Raw genomic sequence first — 16073 nt, forward strand, 5'->3', positions numbered from 1 at the left:
ACACACGGGCGTTTTTGCTTTTCGCCTCCATCAGAAAAGCGGCCGCCACGGCCGGGAATCGAACCCGCCACCTCGTGCTCAGCAGCGAAACGCCTTAGCCACTGAGCCACCGCGGCGGGTCGCTTTCATGTTTACTATTGCTAGTGTCTCAGCGATGAAAAGAACCACAAAGCGCTGCCCTAAACACCGCACGCATGACCTCGTATTGACATTCTATAAAGAAAGTACGTAGGGGGAATTTTGAGTATAACTGTCTCTCCCATAGTGTAATAAAAATTCAAATTCGTAGTTAAAACAAAGAAGTGCAACTACGTTTTTTATCGCATTGACATATTTATGAAAAAATTCTGCACAAATTCAGATATTTATCTACAGAATCATCTCCATCTGCGATGCCTAGCACTCTTATGACGCTTACCTGGAGTGTGAAATTTTTCCAGCCAACTTTTCTGGTTCTTCTAAATCTTGTACGACCAGTTATCACCATTCACGCTATTATAACGATTAGAAGTGGAACTTTCGCGAAATCTGCGTATATTGCGGAAATACAGGGCGTTACACGGCTCGCCATTTTTGTCATTCTTTTTATATTTTTGGTTATTTTTCTAGAGTTTCAAAATTTCTTTCAACCAATTATCTTACTTACGCTAATGTAATGATTATAGGCGGAACGTCCGCGAAATCTGCGTTATTATGGAAATCCTACGCGCTATACGTCTCGCCTATTTCCGTGATTCTTTATTATTTTTCTTGTATTATAGTTTATGAAAATTTCGTCCGGCCAGTTGTCTCCACTTACGTTATTATAAAGATTACATTTGGAACATTCGCGACATCGGCATTATTGTGGAAATGCAGGGCGTTACAAGGTTCGCTAGTTGCCATAATTATTTTATATATATATATTTTTTTTTAGACTTTTCAAAATTTCGTGCAACCAATTATCTCACTTTACGATATTATAACGATTACAGGTGGAACTTTTGCTGAATCTGAATTATTGTGGAAATGCAGGGCGTTACACGGTTCGCCACTTCATATGTCCAGGATTTAGGGATACGCGCCGCCGAAACCTGATTGCGCCCTCTCCCGGCGCTTTGCTCGTCCGGGGGGCGTAACTGAATGACGCATAAAACACACGGCCGCCGTTTGATAATAAAGACAGCTAGGAGGAAAACCTCTGGGATATCCGTAGCATGGCTCCAGCGGCACGCTGTGGCAAAGTTTTAGGCTTGTATGACTAACGTATGAGGTTCCCAGGGTGTCTAAACTTGGCCGCAAAAACTAAATGGCCACGTTAGTCGTCTTTCTCCACAGTGCTCCAGAATGACCAATTAAACGGACCAAATGCGCGAATTCGGCAAATGACGCAGCCCAACATTTGATTTGACTAAATAAAGTGCATAAGCGCAGGGGCAACACGCAAGGCGTGAATGACGTTTGCATTGCGTAATGGCCCAGCGCTAAGGCCTCTTTTAAAGCGAAGCTTTTTGCCTCTACAGCCCAAAGGTTCTGTCGTGACCGTTCTGTCTCAGCCAGGAATCGAACCTGGAACAAATGGAGAAGCGCAGCGAGAACGCGCTGTCTTACCGATTGAGCTACGAGCCCACGGGGAAACAGGGAGACAGGCGGTGCACTCACAGGACAAATCTGTATATTTACAACCTGCATTCTCACTTAATCTGACGTGATACCGTCACACCACCTCTCACGCCGCTGTGCGCTCCGTCCACGGCACGTTTGGCGGCCGTGTGCGCGCCTTGCGCACGCCATAAGATTTATAAAATTTGAAGGAAACTCATACGAACACATGACATCTAACTTCTCCGTGTCTGCCGTCAGTCTCGCCTCCTCCGTCGACGGTGGCATAGATGAAGGAGAAGTGAGATCGTCTAACACCGGGTCCGAGCTGCCTTTATTTTATAAAAAAAATTGTTTCTGCCGCCCGCGCGAATATTTACCGGGAGTTCTCCTCTGACACTCCAGCGTCACCATCGGAAGCATACCATTCAGCACCTCAAAGATTGAAAGACATCTTTTAACATAACCTCCTCGTACGCCGCATCTTTCCCCCGCTCCCCGACAGGTTGACTAAGGAAGAAGCCACCACCTACCACCGCCTTCAAACCAACACCTACCCGCACGGCACCCTCCTCCACGCCACCCCACCTACTACTCCGCCACCTGCAAGTAGTCCGCAACCATAAACACTCTAGCATAAGATTTGGGCGTGCTCCCACACACAATCCCTCCCCCATATACCCTCCCCCAACCATGAGCAGTGGGGAGGCATGCTAGCTAGCCCGGACCTCGGCGATTAGCTTCAGCTGGATGAAAATGCCCGCCCGGCAGCGACCGCCCAGGGACTTATGGACTGAGAAGACCCCTCATTTCCACTACTTATAAACTAATGTAGAAATAAAGTTTATTCCTCCTCCACCTCCTCCACTCGTGCGATTCACCAATACAACTCAAGCAACCACCGTTCATGAATGATGCATTGATTTAACCTTAGCAAAAATATCTCTTTGAAGCAATAAAGGGTGGGGTTAAATGCTTTTAATTGTCTCTGGTTTCACACTTTGTAGAGCCACGTGTGTGAATTGAAGTGACATCGCATGGGTAATCGCTGTGGGTGTCGTTTACAGCTTCGCTTTTCAACCACGTTCACCAGGTGGATATGGCGTGCATGTTTTTTACTCAGGTTGAATGCTCGGCCACATCATTCGCCGAAATGCGCCATAGGCCATTTCGATTTGTCATTGTGGAGAATTGTGCTGAAGACGACCTATGGGTACTTCTAGAGAGTATACCGTGGACGGCCTCCTTCCGCCACTTCTGATGTTGCGACCGCCAGCGATGTAGGTATTTCAGACTCCATAGCGGTGTGGGTACGTACCACCGCGCAGAGTGGCCACACCGAGTGGCCGCGTAGAGTGGCCAATGGAACGCGTCAGAGCCGATGGAAAGTTTAGGAGCCGTTTTGCTGCAAAAAATGCCGGAAGTTGACATTTTTACTCATCTTCATCATATTCGTCGTCGTCGCCATCAACGTCATTAGCCTGTTCGTGCGCTGCAGGAAAAAGGCCAGCCCAAAGATCCGCAGCCACTATTAGTGTGCTTTCCGCTCCCATTCTCTGCACCCGAGTTCTTTTAGCCCAAGTCTTCACCACATCATTGGTCTTCCCGTACTTCATTTTGTACGTTGTGTTCATTCTATTAAATGAATTTATTTTGCGTTTCCTTCATCTGCACTGCATGAGCTACCCAACCACATTCTTTTGCTTAATTAGACCTGTGGCCATTACTCAGTGGGCTATTTATTCAATGAGTCATTTAATAATCTTGCAAGCGTTGGTCAATACAGCTGTTCGGGCATGTTGTACGCGCCGCAGGGAAGGAGGTTCAAAAGCCATTTAGTTGCTACACACGCCGGGCGCCAGCATACTTGGTCAATGACCCGTTATAATTATATATACCAGGGTCATTCCTTGAAGAACAGTAAACAAGGCTGCGCTTGAGCCCACGGGCTTAACTCGTTCTCGGTTATTCTCATCACATACTACGCAGGTTGCACTTATCCAAATAAGCCGGAGCCACTGCCGATTTACGTTCGCTGATGAGCGACAGTGAAGCAAAGCACAGGGGTACGATTCGAGAAGATATCTCCCGCGGCTATTACGTCCGGGCCACTGAAAAATTAATAATTTTTGACCAAACACATTGGTACAGCGGACGCTAAGTTCCCCTCAATAAGACATGATTCAAGACAACTGTGAGGCCGTAGATAGGAGGCGCCAGACCGTGGCTTCGTAGCTCTTTTTTTCGGAGGCGAGTGGAAAAGAACCCAAGATGGCGATCAAGCCCAAGCACTGATGATGAACTCCGATGAAGCGGGATCGTCGATGATTATGAGTATGTACAAGGAATGAACACGTGATCACCTCAAGGCGGTGGTGATGATAGTGAGCAATTGCTACCCACGTTAGCAGGCAAGCTGTAACCTCAAACAAAGCTCGCACTAATGCCACCTCCTGGGAAAAGCGGCCGCGTGGCCGCGGGTTAGGCAGGATCACGAGTGAAGGCTCCAAGTCGGGACGCGTGTACAATCTGTGTACCGCGACGATGGCGGTCCGAAGTTGCACAAACTGGGGTGACGCGATAATTTACGGGTAAGGCTTCCTCGAAAATCTTGTAAGGACCAAAGAAGCAGAGTAAAAACTTCTCGCAGAGCCCTGGAACGAGAACCGATGTCCAGATGAAGACTTCGTCACCAAGGAAAAGTAAACAGATCGATGTGCAGCGTCATAGGGCTGCTTGCGGTCCTGTTGACTGGCTTGAGTGCGCATGCGAGGAAGCTGGCAGCAATGCGCGATGCGAGAAACGAATTGTTCGGGAGACGATGCAGAAAGTGAAACCGGAGTGGTGAAGAAGCAGGCATCCAAAGTGTGTGAAGGGTGCCGACCGTACACAAGGTAAAATGGGGTGTATCCTGTGGTGCTTTGAAATGCAGTGTGAAGGCAAAAGTAACAAAAGGTTGGATAGTGTCCCAATTTCTGTGATCAGGCCGAATGTACATCGAGATCATGTCGGAAAGAGTGCGGTGAAAGCGTTCCGTAAGGCCGTTACTTTGAGGATGGTAACTCGATGCCATTCTGTGAGAGGTGGTAGCAGCTTGAAGTACATCGGAGAGGACCTGCGACAGGAAGCTCTTGCCTCGGTCATTTAGGAGGACGCGTGGTGCGCGATGGCGCAGTAAAATATTGTTTAAGAAAAGTGAGCGGCGTCAGCAGCGCTGGCTGAACGAAGTGGAGCTGTCTCCGCATAGCAAGTTAGATTGTCGGGTGCCGTAACGATCCAGCGGTGACCAGTGGCTGTCACAGGCAATGGACAGTAAAGGTCAATACCGACCACTTCAAATAGTGTAGCTGGGAATGGAACCGGCTGCAATACACCGGCGGGTGGAGACCTAGATGTCTTTCGATGTTGACAGGGCGCGCGGGAGGCGGCGTATTTGGCGACACTAGTACGCAGTCCCGGCCAAAAAAAGCGACCTCGAATGCAGTCGTAGGTTTTGTGAAATCCAAGGTGGCCAGCGGTTGCGTCATCATGGAAAGTTTGCAAGATGTTTGAACGAAGGGAACGAGGCACAACTGGAACCCATCCGGCACCATCGGTGTGGTGGTTGATACGGTGAAGCGCGCCATCAACCAACTGGAAATTTCGGAGTTACCGACGTAGGCGGCTATTAGGTGGTTAACGTCGAACCGGTGAGCCGATCTATTATGTTTCGGCAGTAGCTGTCGACGCGTTGACGGGCAACCAAGTCGTGGAAATCGGCAGACGTGACATTTGTGGGTGCAATGGGCAGGTGGGGCGCATGGGTGGGTGACACCAAGTCTTCCGATGACTGCGTGAGCGGGCACGGTGAAAGCGCGTCTGCGTCGAGGTGCTTGACTCCGGACTTGTATGTAACCGTAAAGTCGTATTCTTGCAAGCGCAGCACCCATCGACCAAGTCGTCCAGACAGGTTCTTGAAGGAAGACAGCCAACACAATGCGGGATGGTCTGTAACGACTGTGAAATGTCGGCCGTAGAGATATGGCCGGAATGTATGTTCAGCCCATACAACCACCAGACACTCTTGCTCATGATTGTATAGTTCTGTTCCGAGTGTGTCAGAGAGCGACTCGCATAAGCTACGACTTTTTCACACAACTGGGAATCTCGCTGTAGCAAAACGGCGCCAATGCCTTGCCTACAAGCATCGGTATGAAATATGGCTGGTTTTGTGTCATCCAAATGACATAGTTCTGGTCCGGAAGTAAGTGCCGGCTTGGGGTCTTGAAAAGCTTTTTCGCAGTCATCAGTCCAGACGAAGGAGGTTCCGGAATGCAGTAGCTGGTTGAGGGGTGAAGCCAGGGTGGAAAAATTATGGACGAAACGACGAAAATATGATGCTAGACCGAGGAAACTGCGAAGGGCTTTTTGGTGTTAAGGCCGAGAAAAATTGGCGACCGCAGAAATTTTGTCTACGTCGGCCCGGATACCGTCCTTGCTGACGACGTGACCGAGAACCTTTATAGATTTTAGGGTGAAGGGACATTTCTAGGTCAGGTTGGCGTTAGCCAGATCGCCGTTAGCCAGGTTGGCGTTATCCAGACTAGTCAGTGCTTCATCAAGTCGTCGGAGATGTTGAGAAAAACTCGACGAAATAAATTACGATATTCTCAAGGTAACAGAGGCATGTCTTCCATTAAAGGCCGCGAAGGACTGTCTATCCTGCGCTCAAACGTAGCAGAGACATTGCACATGCCAAAAGGCATTACGTTCAATTCGCATCAGCTATCTGGAGTTGCAAACGCCGTCTTTTGTTTGTCAGACTCTTGCATGGGGATCTGCCAATAGCCAGCCCAGTCTGTAAATTCGTGTCACTGGTTGAAATACCACGTCTCAGCGACCTGCTTGAGAGAGAAGCCAACGTTCAACAATTTGTGGTGATCATCCCACCTATTGAACTGGCTGACGCGGGTGTAACTGTCCCGCCACTCCTCCACGTGTTCTCCCCGAAGACCATTGATGTGGGGTGGGTCGCGCTGGGGACTGGTCACGATGCATTGCAGGGGCGCGGAGACAGCGCCACTCGGAGTATCTTGCGACATGGACATTGGTCCCGAGGGCAAGCGGCGACCGGAACGGAGCGCCAGTGGTGTCGAAGAAAAGGCACAGCTCTCCGTTTGTCTGCCACCGTAGGTAGCAAATGCTCACTCAATGAATAACCTCGGCACTCAGGTCCTTACATGCGTAATCTACACAGTCATCCTTTGCGGAACATGCTGCAACCTCAGACGACGCTCCCCACTCTTGTCGTTGGGGCACCAAAAGTTTTACAATTAATCCAGATGAAAAAAAATTCATGGCGTTTTCTCGTGCGGACTGGTCTAAACAAAATATTGACACCATTTCCGTATTGGAGTCGGGAACTCTGCCTACCACGATACAATAAATACCATTGAACTGTGCATTGTGTCAGAGGCGCTATCTAGACAAGGAACACTTGGTGTGTATTCAAAACTGTTCGCGCATCTCCCCTCACCATGACTTTGTTTAAGCACTCAATGAAGGGTAGTCAGAACAGGTAAAGAAAGATGGGAGGTCTGTGGCATGTTTGTACCAACAAGGCAACGCGGAGTACGTTTTCAGGACAATTGGGAGAGACTTCTGAAAGGAACTGGAAACGCAGCTTGTTTTGGCTTTAAACATATTGGTGTAATTTTGCTGTATCTAATTACATTTCAGTGCGGCGCCCACTTGAATGTTCATAATTAAACTTTTTTTTTAAATTGTGACAGCGCTATCAAGGGCTGCTTGTGATTTATTCAAATAAATATGCGTCTAAAAGCAAATGTGGGCAACTCCAGTTTGTCAAATGCCTTCCTTCCTATTGAAATCCCATGTAATATGGAGAGTTCTTAGATCAGGAGCTACCAGCCTTGCAGAAAAGTGTAAGAAAAAAATGTGTGGAGCTTGCACTATTGGTGCAAGGCCAGAGTCAACAGCGGAGCTTGTGCGCTCTCCATGGTAAGCCGCTTCTTCAAGCGTCCGGACTTTCTTCAGTCTTGCAATGGCAGCAGCACGTACGCACGGAGTAGAGTAGGCGAGAGGTCTGACGCTTTTACTAGCCTGTGACGTGACGGCCAAGTTCCGCCTTTACACTTGTCGCCAGTGACTCGGAGAAGGGAAAGCGGAGTGCACACCTGCTGCTTTCTCCGCTCTACGTGCGTGACGTGCGAGGATGTTGCTAGATGTTCTTGCAGGTGGTTGGCGAGGAGTCACTGTTGCCCGGCCAAATCATGTGACTGGCTTTACGTGCATTAGCGGGAACACGTCACGTGACTAGGTTTACGTGGTTATGCCGGGAGCATGCCGCCTGACTAACTTCACGTGTTGAATAAATGCGGGCTTTGTGCGAAAAATACAACACACACAGGAAGGGCGGGACGAGCGCAAACTCTCAACTAATCTTTATTGGACGGATCACACAACTATTATCTGGTCGCTCATACGCATTCCTACAAATATAGCAATCTTTAACAGCAGCTTTTTCGTAACTCCACAGACACGTGTCAAGATATCAAATCTCTTGTTTATGAAGGAACACCGATGTGTCGCTCAAGCATCTTTCTCCGTGCTTTGTTATATCGTAAGCCTCTAAACTTTCCCGCGCCTTCGTGCAGCTGCACCTTCGCAGAACCTTAACTTCTTTTAACAGCAGTTAAAACCCCGCGTTTCTTCACCAAGATGCACCAACTCGCCCGACTTCTAATTCACGTGGTATGGTGGGAACAAGGGAAATATACGGTGCAGTAAAGCTAAGGATATAGATGGCTTTCAAATTCAACCTTTTAAATGCGTCATGAATTTATTTGGACCAGTGTTAGCCCACGTATAGAATTTGTCACTGCGGAATTGTGTTTTTTCTAAACAAATACAAATTGTCAGAGTAGTCGGTCTACACAAAGGTGGCCCTACTTCGGATTTTTTTATTTATAGGCCTGTCTTGATGCTCCCTGTGTTACCAAAGGCGTGGAAAAAATCGTCCTCTCAAGGATAAATAACTTGCTCATTAAGCACTCAGTTCTTCCCAATGGTCAATTTGGAATCAGAAAGCATAAATCTACAGAAATGGCGCTGACTCCATCGAATAAATCATTTCGAATTCATTTGAGAAGAAATTATTTGCTCTTGGTATTTATATCAATTTCTCAAATGCCTTTGATATCATCCACCATAACTTGTTCCTGTGTAAGCTTAGTCACTATTGCATTAGAGGAAGCTGCCTCTCCCTCATACAGTCTTATTTAAAATACAGAATACATGCTGATGACTGTCACGTGAACGGATGGTGGGGTGGTCTTTACCAGCTTGGAGCAATGGACACAGGGAAGCCGTTGACTTGTTTAACAACACCCATTTAATACACACAAAAAAACCCTCAGGCAAAGCACTCAATATTTAAACTACACTAAAACGATAAACACTCACACCTCTAACAATCCCAACCAACAATTGAACTCTCAACCCAAAAGGCTCTACAATCAAGTTCTACACAATCCGTCCGAATCAACTAATTCTATCACCCTCTAGGTGATCTCACTACACCACAACTTCCTCGTTGTGTCCTATGCTAGCGTCCCTATTCGACTGGCCTACCCCGGTCGTCGGCGCTGACGTGTCGCACCCTTGCGTGGCCGCGACTCGGTGGTAGCCGTCGTCGTCTCGCTTCGTCGGTGCCGGCGTTCGATGCGCGTGGTCACTCCTTGGACGGCGTGGGGTCCACGCGTCCTCACTTCTTTTCACTGTGGCTACACCCTGGTTGCCGCTCTCGCTGGAGGTCCTTGATGCCGGCGTTCGACGCGCGCGGTCATCCCATCGGCGGCGTGCTTCCTCGGTGGTGTTGGGAAATGACGATCCCAACGTTGTCTCCGAGGTTAGGAATGACCATCCCACCGCTGGCACCACTGTTGGGAATGACTATCCCAGGGCGGTCGCCAAGGTTGTGACTCGCCTTCCTGCTCGTCACCGAGGTTGGTAATCAGCCATCCCGACGCTGTCTCCGCTGTTGCGACTGGCCACCCGAGCGCAGTCACCGGTGTAGCGATGTTGCCTTGCTCCGTCCGCTATCGACGCGGCGCAGAGCCGAGCGAAGAAGTTCTCGAGCCGACGAAAACTTGAAGTAACATTTATATACAGTATGTACAAGGTAAGCAAACGTTACATAACTCGCACAAAGGCGACAGTACCCCTTTCACTCGGTGCTTCCGAAGAGACTGGTGCCGGAGAGAAGCCGCCGAGGAAAGCCGACGATGAGAGCCTCCGGGTTTCTTTTATAGCCCGGGAAGTTCGTTGGGGCCCCGAGAAGTTCAAATAGCTCCAATCAGAGCTCTCGCTGCCTGAAGTTTGAATTCCGACGAATGGTAGCGAAGCGGTGAGTCAGCCGCGCCGCCAATGGGGAAAGGGAGGGCGATGCGCCCGCCTTCTCCGTGACCTCGCCTCCGGGCGTAGCGACATGCCCTTGTTTGGTCGTTCTCCGATGCGGGATTCGGCCGCGCCGCAGCGTTCTGGGATGCGGGATTCGGCCGCGCCGCAGCGTTTCGAGATGCAAGATTCGGCCGCGCTGCAGCGACGAAAGGGAGAGGCGTGACTCAGCCTCGCTGTCGGCGCGTCGCCTCGTGCAACGCCTTTGGGCCAGGCGCTCTGGCACAACAGCACCCCCGCCGCCAGACAATGCGCCGTGAAGACGACCTGCCTCCACGTGGCTCGGATGCTGGGCGCGCTCGTTCGCCAGGCTCATCCAGGTACACCTCCAGTGCCCCAGGAAAAGGGCGGCTCCACCAAGTTCCTCTCCATGAACGGGTACCGCCCGCCAGGTCCGGATCGCAGGTACCTCGCCGTGCTGCCAGGTGTCTCGAACAGCTTCGTCCGGTTCTTCTGTTCTGTCCTCGGCCCCGGTGCTCATCGTTCTGGAGCTTGCAAATAACCGACCGACAACAGGCAACACCAAGCGCACGCAAGCACCCTCTGTCCTCTGTCAGAACACCAGACTCTAAAACGTGACAAACTGTCCTAGCTAAGTGTCTATCCCCAAATTTGGACCCTCTACACCAAGAGGCCCATGCGGGACGTAAAACTCTTAAAAGAAGAACTCACACTAAGTGTCAAACGTAACACACGCACTTAAATGATAACTAAGGTTGATTACTTGAAATCACGCGGTGCGGAAATAATCAACTGAGGCAGCAAATGAGGGCAATAATTTTGCTCCCATCTACCTGCTACACTAAAATCTGCTCACGAAGAGACAAAACGGAAGACACGGGGAGGACGAAGGCGGCCCTACTTAGAACGCCCGGCTTAGTTCGTCTGCGTTACCGGCTACAGAGCACGCAAACTTCTGCACCGCCGACACGATGCAGCCACATTCCTTTCCGGAAGTACCGTAAGCCTCTTCCCGGCAAGTTAACTTGCGACTTAAGTACAAACTGGTCGTTCGCAGCCGTTAGCATCCTCTTGGCATAGTACAGCTTTCATGCCACGACCGCTCGATCGAACTGAATAACGAACCTTTCGAAAAGTCGGGGACCGTTAGAACTGGCTCCTCGCTCAGGCTCGTTACAGCGCTTAAAACGCGTCCTCCTACTTTGTGTCCTTTCCACCTTAACTGGCTGACTCGTTGTAAGAGCATCACTAACGGACTAGCCAATGTAGAGTAATCTTTCACATAGGTCTAGCCATATCTAGTCAAACCCGAAAAAGGCCTTATCTCTGGCCTAGTCGTTTGTCGGCGATAGTTAACGAATGCGGCAACTTTGAATTACGGCGATCTGCGTCGGCCGCGCTACCACCGCCACATGAGCTAGATACGTCACTTCGGCGTATCCTATGTGTCACTTTTGACTGTGACTGATAGGCCTGCTTTGAGCCTGCTCAGCACGACTCGTAGGTGCTCTACTTGCTCCTACCATGTGCTAGAAAAGCTGGCGACATCGTCGAGGTAATGGAGCGTGTACTACGACAGGCAACAAAACACCCGATCCGTTAGCCTTGAGAGGCAATACGGCACGCTTTTGTGACCGAAGCTCAACATGATGGGACAGACTGTCCGAACGGGGAAACGAACGCTGCGTTACAACTAGCTCTTCCCCACAGGCTAGTTTCGTCAGTCGAAACGCGTTCTCTTTCCGCGGTCATATACAAGCCTCGCAAAGCAGACGCCCGTAATCGCGCGCGGAGCTGACTTCAAGGCCAACATAGCGGTCGGCACCACTGATCTCCACTTAGTTGCTGGATGGCGCTTCGCCGCTGTCGCGGCCGGGCGCGCGCACGGCCACCGGAAGTTCAACGGCTCGTCCCGGAAGTCGGGCGTCTGCTATGCTTTTCAACCGCTGATAAGCGTCCCGATTGGCGGATTTTGGCATTTTGTTCTCACTTTATTGCATTTTGGCTATACACATTGCGTTCAGATCGCAAAATATGCTATACCGAAATATGCGACGTTAATATGAAGCAGAATTTAATTGCAAAGGAGAACGAAAATGTCACTTGGGTCTTGGTTTGAGAGACGACGCAGCTGTAACGGGATTTATGCTAGAAATTTATGCTAGGGATTTATGCTAGAAAGAAAACAACGTGAGCACGGCGACAGGCTGTAGCCGAGTTCGTGCGCCCGTTCTGTCAAAACAGTTGTCAGTAAAGTGGTAACTGCAGAGCCTGCTGCCTGGGGATGGAGAGCACACGGGCACAGTTAACCACGGTTAAGCAAACCGCGGTTAGACAAAACCCGCAGTTTGCTGCGTTACACGACAGACGAAACTGCGGTTACGTCGCTAACCATGGTTAGCGCAAACTGAGCTTGGCACCTCAGTTCGGTCACGCTAACCGCACTTTCTGCAGCCGCAGTGCTCAAAATCGCACAATTCAGTTCGGACGCAAGTGGCGGCGCATCAGCGGAGGCGAAAAAAAAAATCACCTGGCGTTCGGAAGAGACAAAGGTTCTCAAATAGCAGGCGCCCAAAAGCTGTCCCCAAGACGCGCTTACGTTCTTTGCATCGCTCTCGCAATCAGCGCGACTGCCCGTCAGCAGCGGCTCGTTTCCCGATCCGCCCGATCAACTACGACAAACGCCGTGCTAAATTTGTAAATTCCGCGCGTCGTCCGCCAGAAATGGATATAGCAGGCAATCTTGAAGCGTTTTCAGCACACGGAAACGATCGGCGCGCGCGTCGGCCGTGCCTGTAAACACGCCGGCGCGCCTGCCCGCACGGCACTGCTTGCGGCCCGAACCATCCCAGACCACGGCAGCAACAGCTTATCGCATCGCCGCTCTTCGAAATCAATCTGATCGCGGAAAAGAACTTCCGCATTCGAGAAAATGAATGTTAGTGCGGTGAAAAATTGTAATTGTAATTCGCTATGGATTGTAATTCGCAGTTGTAGAGATAGCGGTGGTCAAATATCTACCGCCATGCTAAGATGAAAGTTCCCAACACCGAACAGACCTAAGCAAACCAAGCCGGTTGCGAGCTGTTGGGGAGGCCCCTCTTCTCGCCGCGCACGAGTGCGTTGCGTTTGTGTCAGAAGCGAATGCTTTAACGATATTTCTTTTTGTCTACACTGCTTCTTTTTTTTTTATCGTGAAGTTAAAAGTGTGGTAATTTATTTTTGTTGCGCTCATAATCAAGTGACTGCGGTTACCAAACTTGCAATTTCGCGTGCAACATCCAAAACCGCAGTTGGCGATAACCGCGGTTAAAGTTTAGTAACCACGGTTAAACTTAACTGCGGTTACTTTCGCCGCGTAACTAGGGTATAAGTTTGCAATCCGGCTTAGAGCGAGGGAATCTGCGTAACAAGAGCCCCAGCTTAAAAACGACACTGATATGACATTTGCGTTTCGCTGCGTATCACGCACATCGTTCAGAATATTGTAATACTTCCAAGTAGAACGTCTTCCCAGACGACTTCTCTGGTCAGCTTGTGCAGTTTACGGCGCAACAAGCAGGCATTTTTGGCGAAATGCGTGCGAAACGAGCCCATGCGTAGCATGCGCTATGCTGGAACGGCCCGACTTCCGGGACGAGCGCTCGAACTTCCGGCGGCCGTGCGCCGGAGAGCTCGAAGCGCCATCCAGCAACTCTGGTGGAGATCAGTGGTCGGCACGCATGCCTCGCAACCGCGTTTCCGCTCACAGCAGAAAGCTCTGAACTTTCGCTTTCGCACTGTGAGTCTTCGCTCCACTGGCTTGAAATGCGGGTGAAAGTGCCCCACCTTGCTTTCAAGCAAGTCATCGCGAACTGGGGACAACATCGAGTTCGCCTCGCAACGCTCGGCCACCTGGATTTCCCCGCCGATGGGGATGACGCAACCCGCTTCAGCCGTCGGCGGCTCCACTAAGCTACTGCCAGAACTTTCAGTCCGCTCGCCGCTCGGCCTTCGTTGCTCGCTCGTCTCTCGTGTCCCGTTCGCAGGCTTAGCCACCACATCGCCAGAAGAGCCCGCACCCGAAGGAACGCTTTCTGTTTCTGGGGTCTCTAGCGGCTTCGTCTGGCTAGCCTCGCCGTCCAAACTTTCCCGCGAAACCTCGCTATCTCGCGCACTGTGCGCGATCCTGTTCGAAGCCGTCTCTGAGGCCTCCGCTGATTCTGAGCGTTCTGCCGAGATCGTTGAACCCGAGACCGACATATTAACGCGATCAGCGGACCCGCACGGCCCTCTATCGGACGTCTCAGCAAGTGCGTTATCTACTTCCGGTACGCCATTGCTCTCCGAAACGGCGGTACAGTCTCTGTCAACTTCATTCGCTACGAGCTCACCGGATTTCTCTGTCGGCCCTGTCGGCAGCGCTTCGACCTCGAGCTCGTCTTCGCGTAACCGCTCATCAGAAACCGGTGACAACGTATCGTTCGTCTCGCCCGGCTGCGTTTCTCCACTGAAGGATTTCGCGCAACCCCGTTCTGTTGCTGGCGGTTCCACTAGCCTACCGCGACAGTTTTCGGTCGGCTCGTAGTTCGGGCTAAGCTTCTCGGCGTCCTTTCGCCTCTCGCTCGCTGGGGAAGACTCAACATTCTCCGAGAGCCTCCCCGCTTGCGAACTCGAAAGTGCCATGCCCTGTGACATGCACTGGCCACTGCTCGCGGACTGTGCGCGCGTTTCGAAATCTTTATTTCGAAGCGGCTTCTCTGCCTCCGCGCCGTTCTCGCCTTCCTGGCTCGCTTCTCTGTCCAAGAATACGAGTGCGGTCGCTTCGCGTTTGGCCTTGGACGCTCCGTCTTCCGGCCCTAACCTCTCCACAACGAACGGCGGCCGTTTGTCCTGACTTCTCACACCGCTCGCCTGAACCATTGGACAAGTCATGTTAGGCGCCGGCGAACCCTGCCGGAGCTCCGACTCTAGCCTCATCAACTCGAGCCACTCGAGCTGCCTTTTGGCTTCCCGTTCCTGCCTTTCAGCTTCCTCCCTGCGTTCCTGTCTTTCGGCTTCCTCCCTGCGTTCTTGTCTTTCCGCCTCCTCGCGCTCACGGCGCTCTTTCTTTTCGGCTTCCTCGCGCTCACGGCGCTATTGGATATCAGCCCTGGCCTCATTGACTTCCTCAGCCGTTACGTTCTCCTTCCGCATGATCTCAAGGATCGCATGCTTCCGTTTCGCACGGCCTAAGTCAAGGCCCAGCTCCTGGCAAATTTCGATGAGTTCCTTCACTTTAAGTTCCTCCATCGTTTGCACTGGCCTCTTGCTGCTTAGGCGCGTTAGAATTCCCTTGCCGTTCCTATACTATCGAGCTACTAGTAAGGCATGCGCAAGTAATTCTCTACGCTCCTTTGTTTACCTCTCAGCACTAGCTTTGGTTTCAAAACACTTTCTCTAGGCTTGAAACATTCAAAGCTATACACAGTGCTTCACCCAGCCCTTCTCTAAACTACCATAACCTGTGCTAGAGAAGTCTGGTGAACTGAGAGAAAACGTCGAGCGCTTAGCACACCAGGTAGTAGCCGTTGCCGGTCGATCCCGCAGCTGCCATCCACTGTTGGGAAATGACGATCCCACCGTTGTCTCCGAGGTTAGGAATGACCATCCCACCGCTGGCACCACTGTTGGGAATGACTATCCCAGGGCGGTCGCCAAGGTTGTGACTCGCCTTCCTGCTTGTCACCGAGGTTGGGAATCAGCCATCCCGACGCTGTCTCCGCTGTTGCGACTGGCCACCCGAGCGCAGTCGCCGGTGTAGCGATGTTGCCTTGCTCCGTCCGCTATCGTCGCGGCGCAGAGCCGAGCGAAGAAGTTCTCGAGCCGACGAAAACTTGAAGTAACATTTATATACAGTATGTACAGGGTAAGCAAACGTTACATAACTCGCACAAAGGCGACAGTACCCCTTTCACTCGGTGCTTCCGAAGAGACTGGTGCCGGAGAGAAGCCGCCGAGGAAAGCCGACGATGAGAGCCTCCGGGCTTCTTTTATAGCCCGGGAAGTTCGTTGGGGCCCCGAGAAGTTCAAATAGCTCCAATCAGAGCTCTCGC

The 16073-nt window shown here is 51.1% G+C and overlaps 1 long non-coding RNA gene across 1 annotated transcript in view; it reads right to left on the reverse strand.

Moving 5' to 3' along the window:
- Window positions 1–15151, reverse strand: part of LOC144144409 (uncharacterized) — an 84292-nt gene extending 69141 nt beyond the window's left edge. Inside the window, exon 1 of the long non-coding RNA XR_013317246.1 lies at window positions 15141–15151. This is a non-coding gene — a long non-coding RNA (uncharacterized LOC144144409). The remainder of the gene's footprint in view (window positions 1–15140) is intronic.
- Between the last annotated feature and the right edge of the window lie 922 nt (window positions 15152–16073).

The sequence above is a fragment of the Haemaphysalis longicornis genome, unplaced genomic scaffold (assembly GCF_048455015.1).
Source record: "Haemaphysalis longicornis isolate Haplotype H1 unplaced genomic scaffold, Haemaphysalis longicornis Haplotype H1 scaffold_7, whole genome shotgun sequence".
Taxonomy (NCBI): domain Eukaryota; kingdom Metazoa; phylum Arthropoda; class Arachnida; order Ixodida; family Ixodidae; genus Haemaphysalis; species Haemaphysalis longicornis.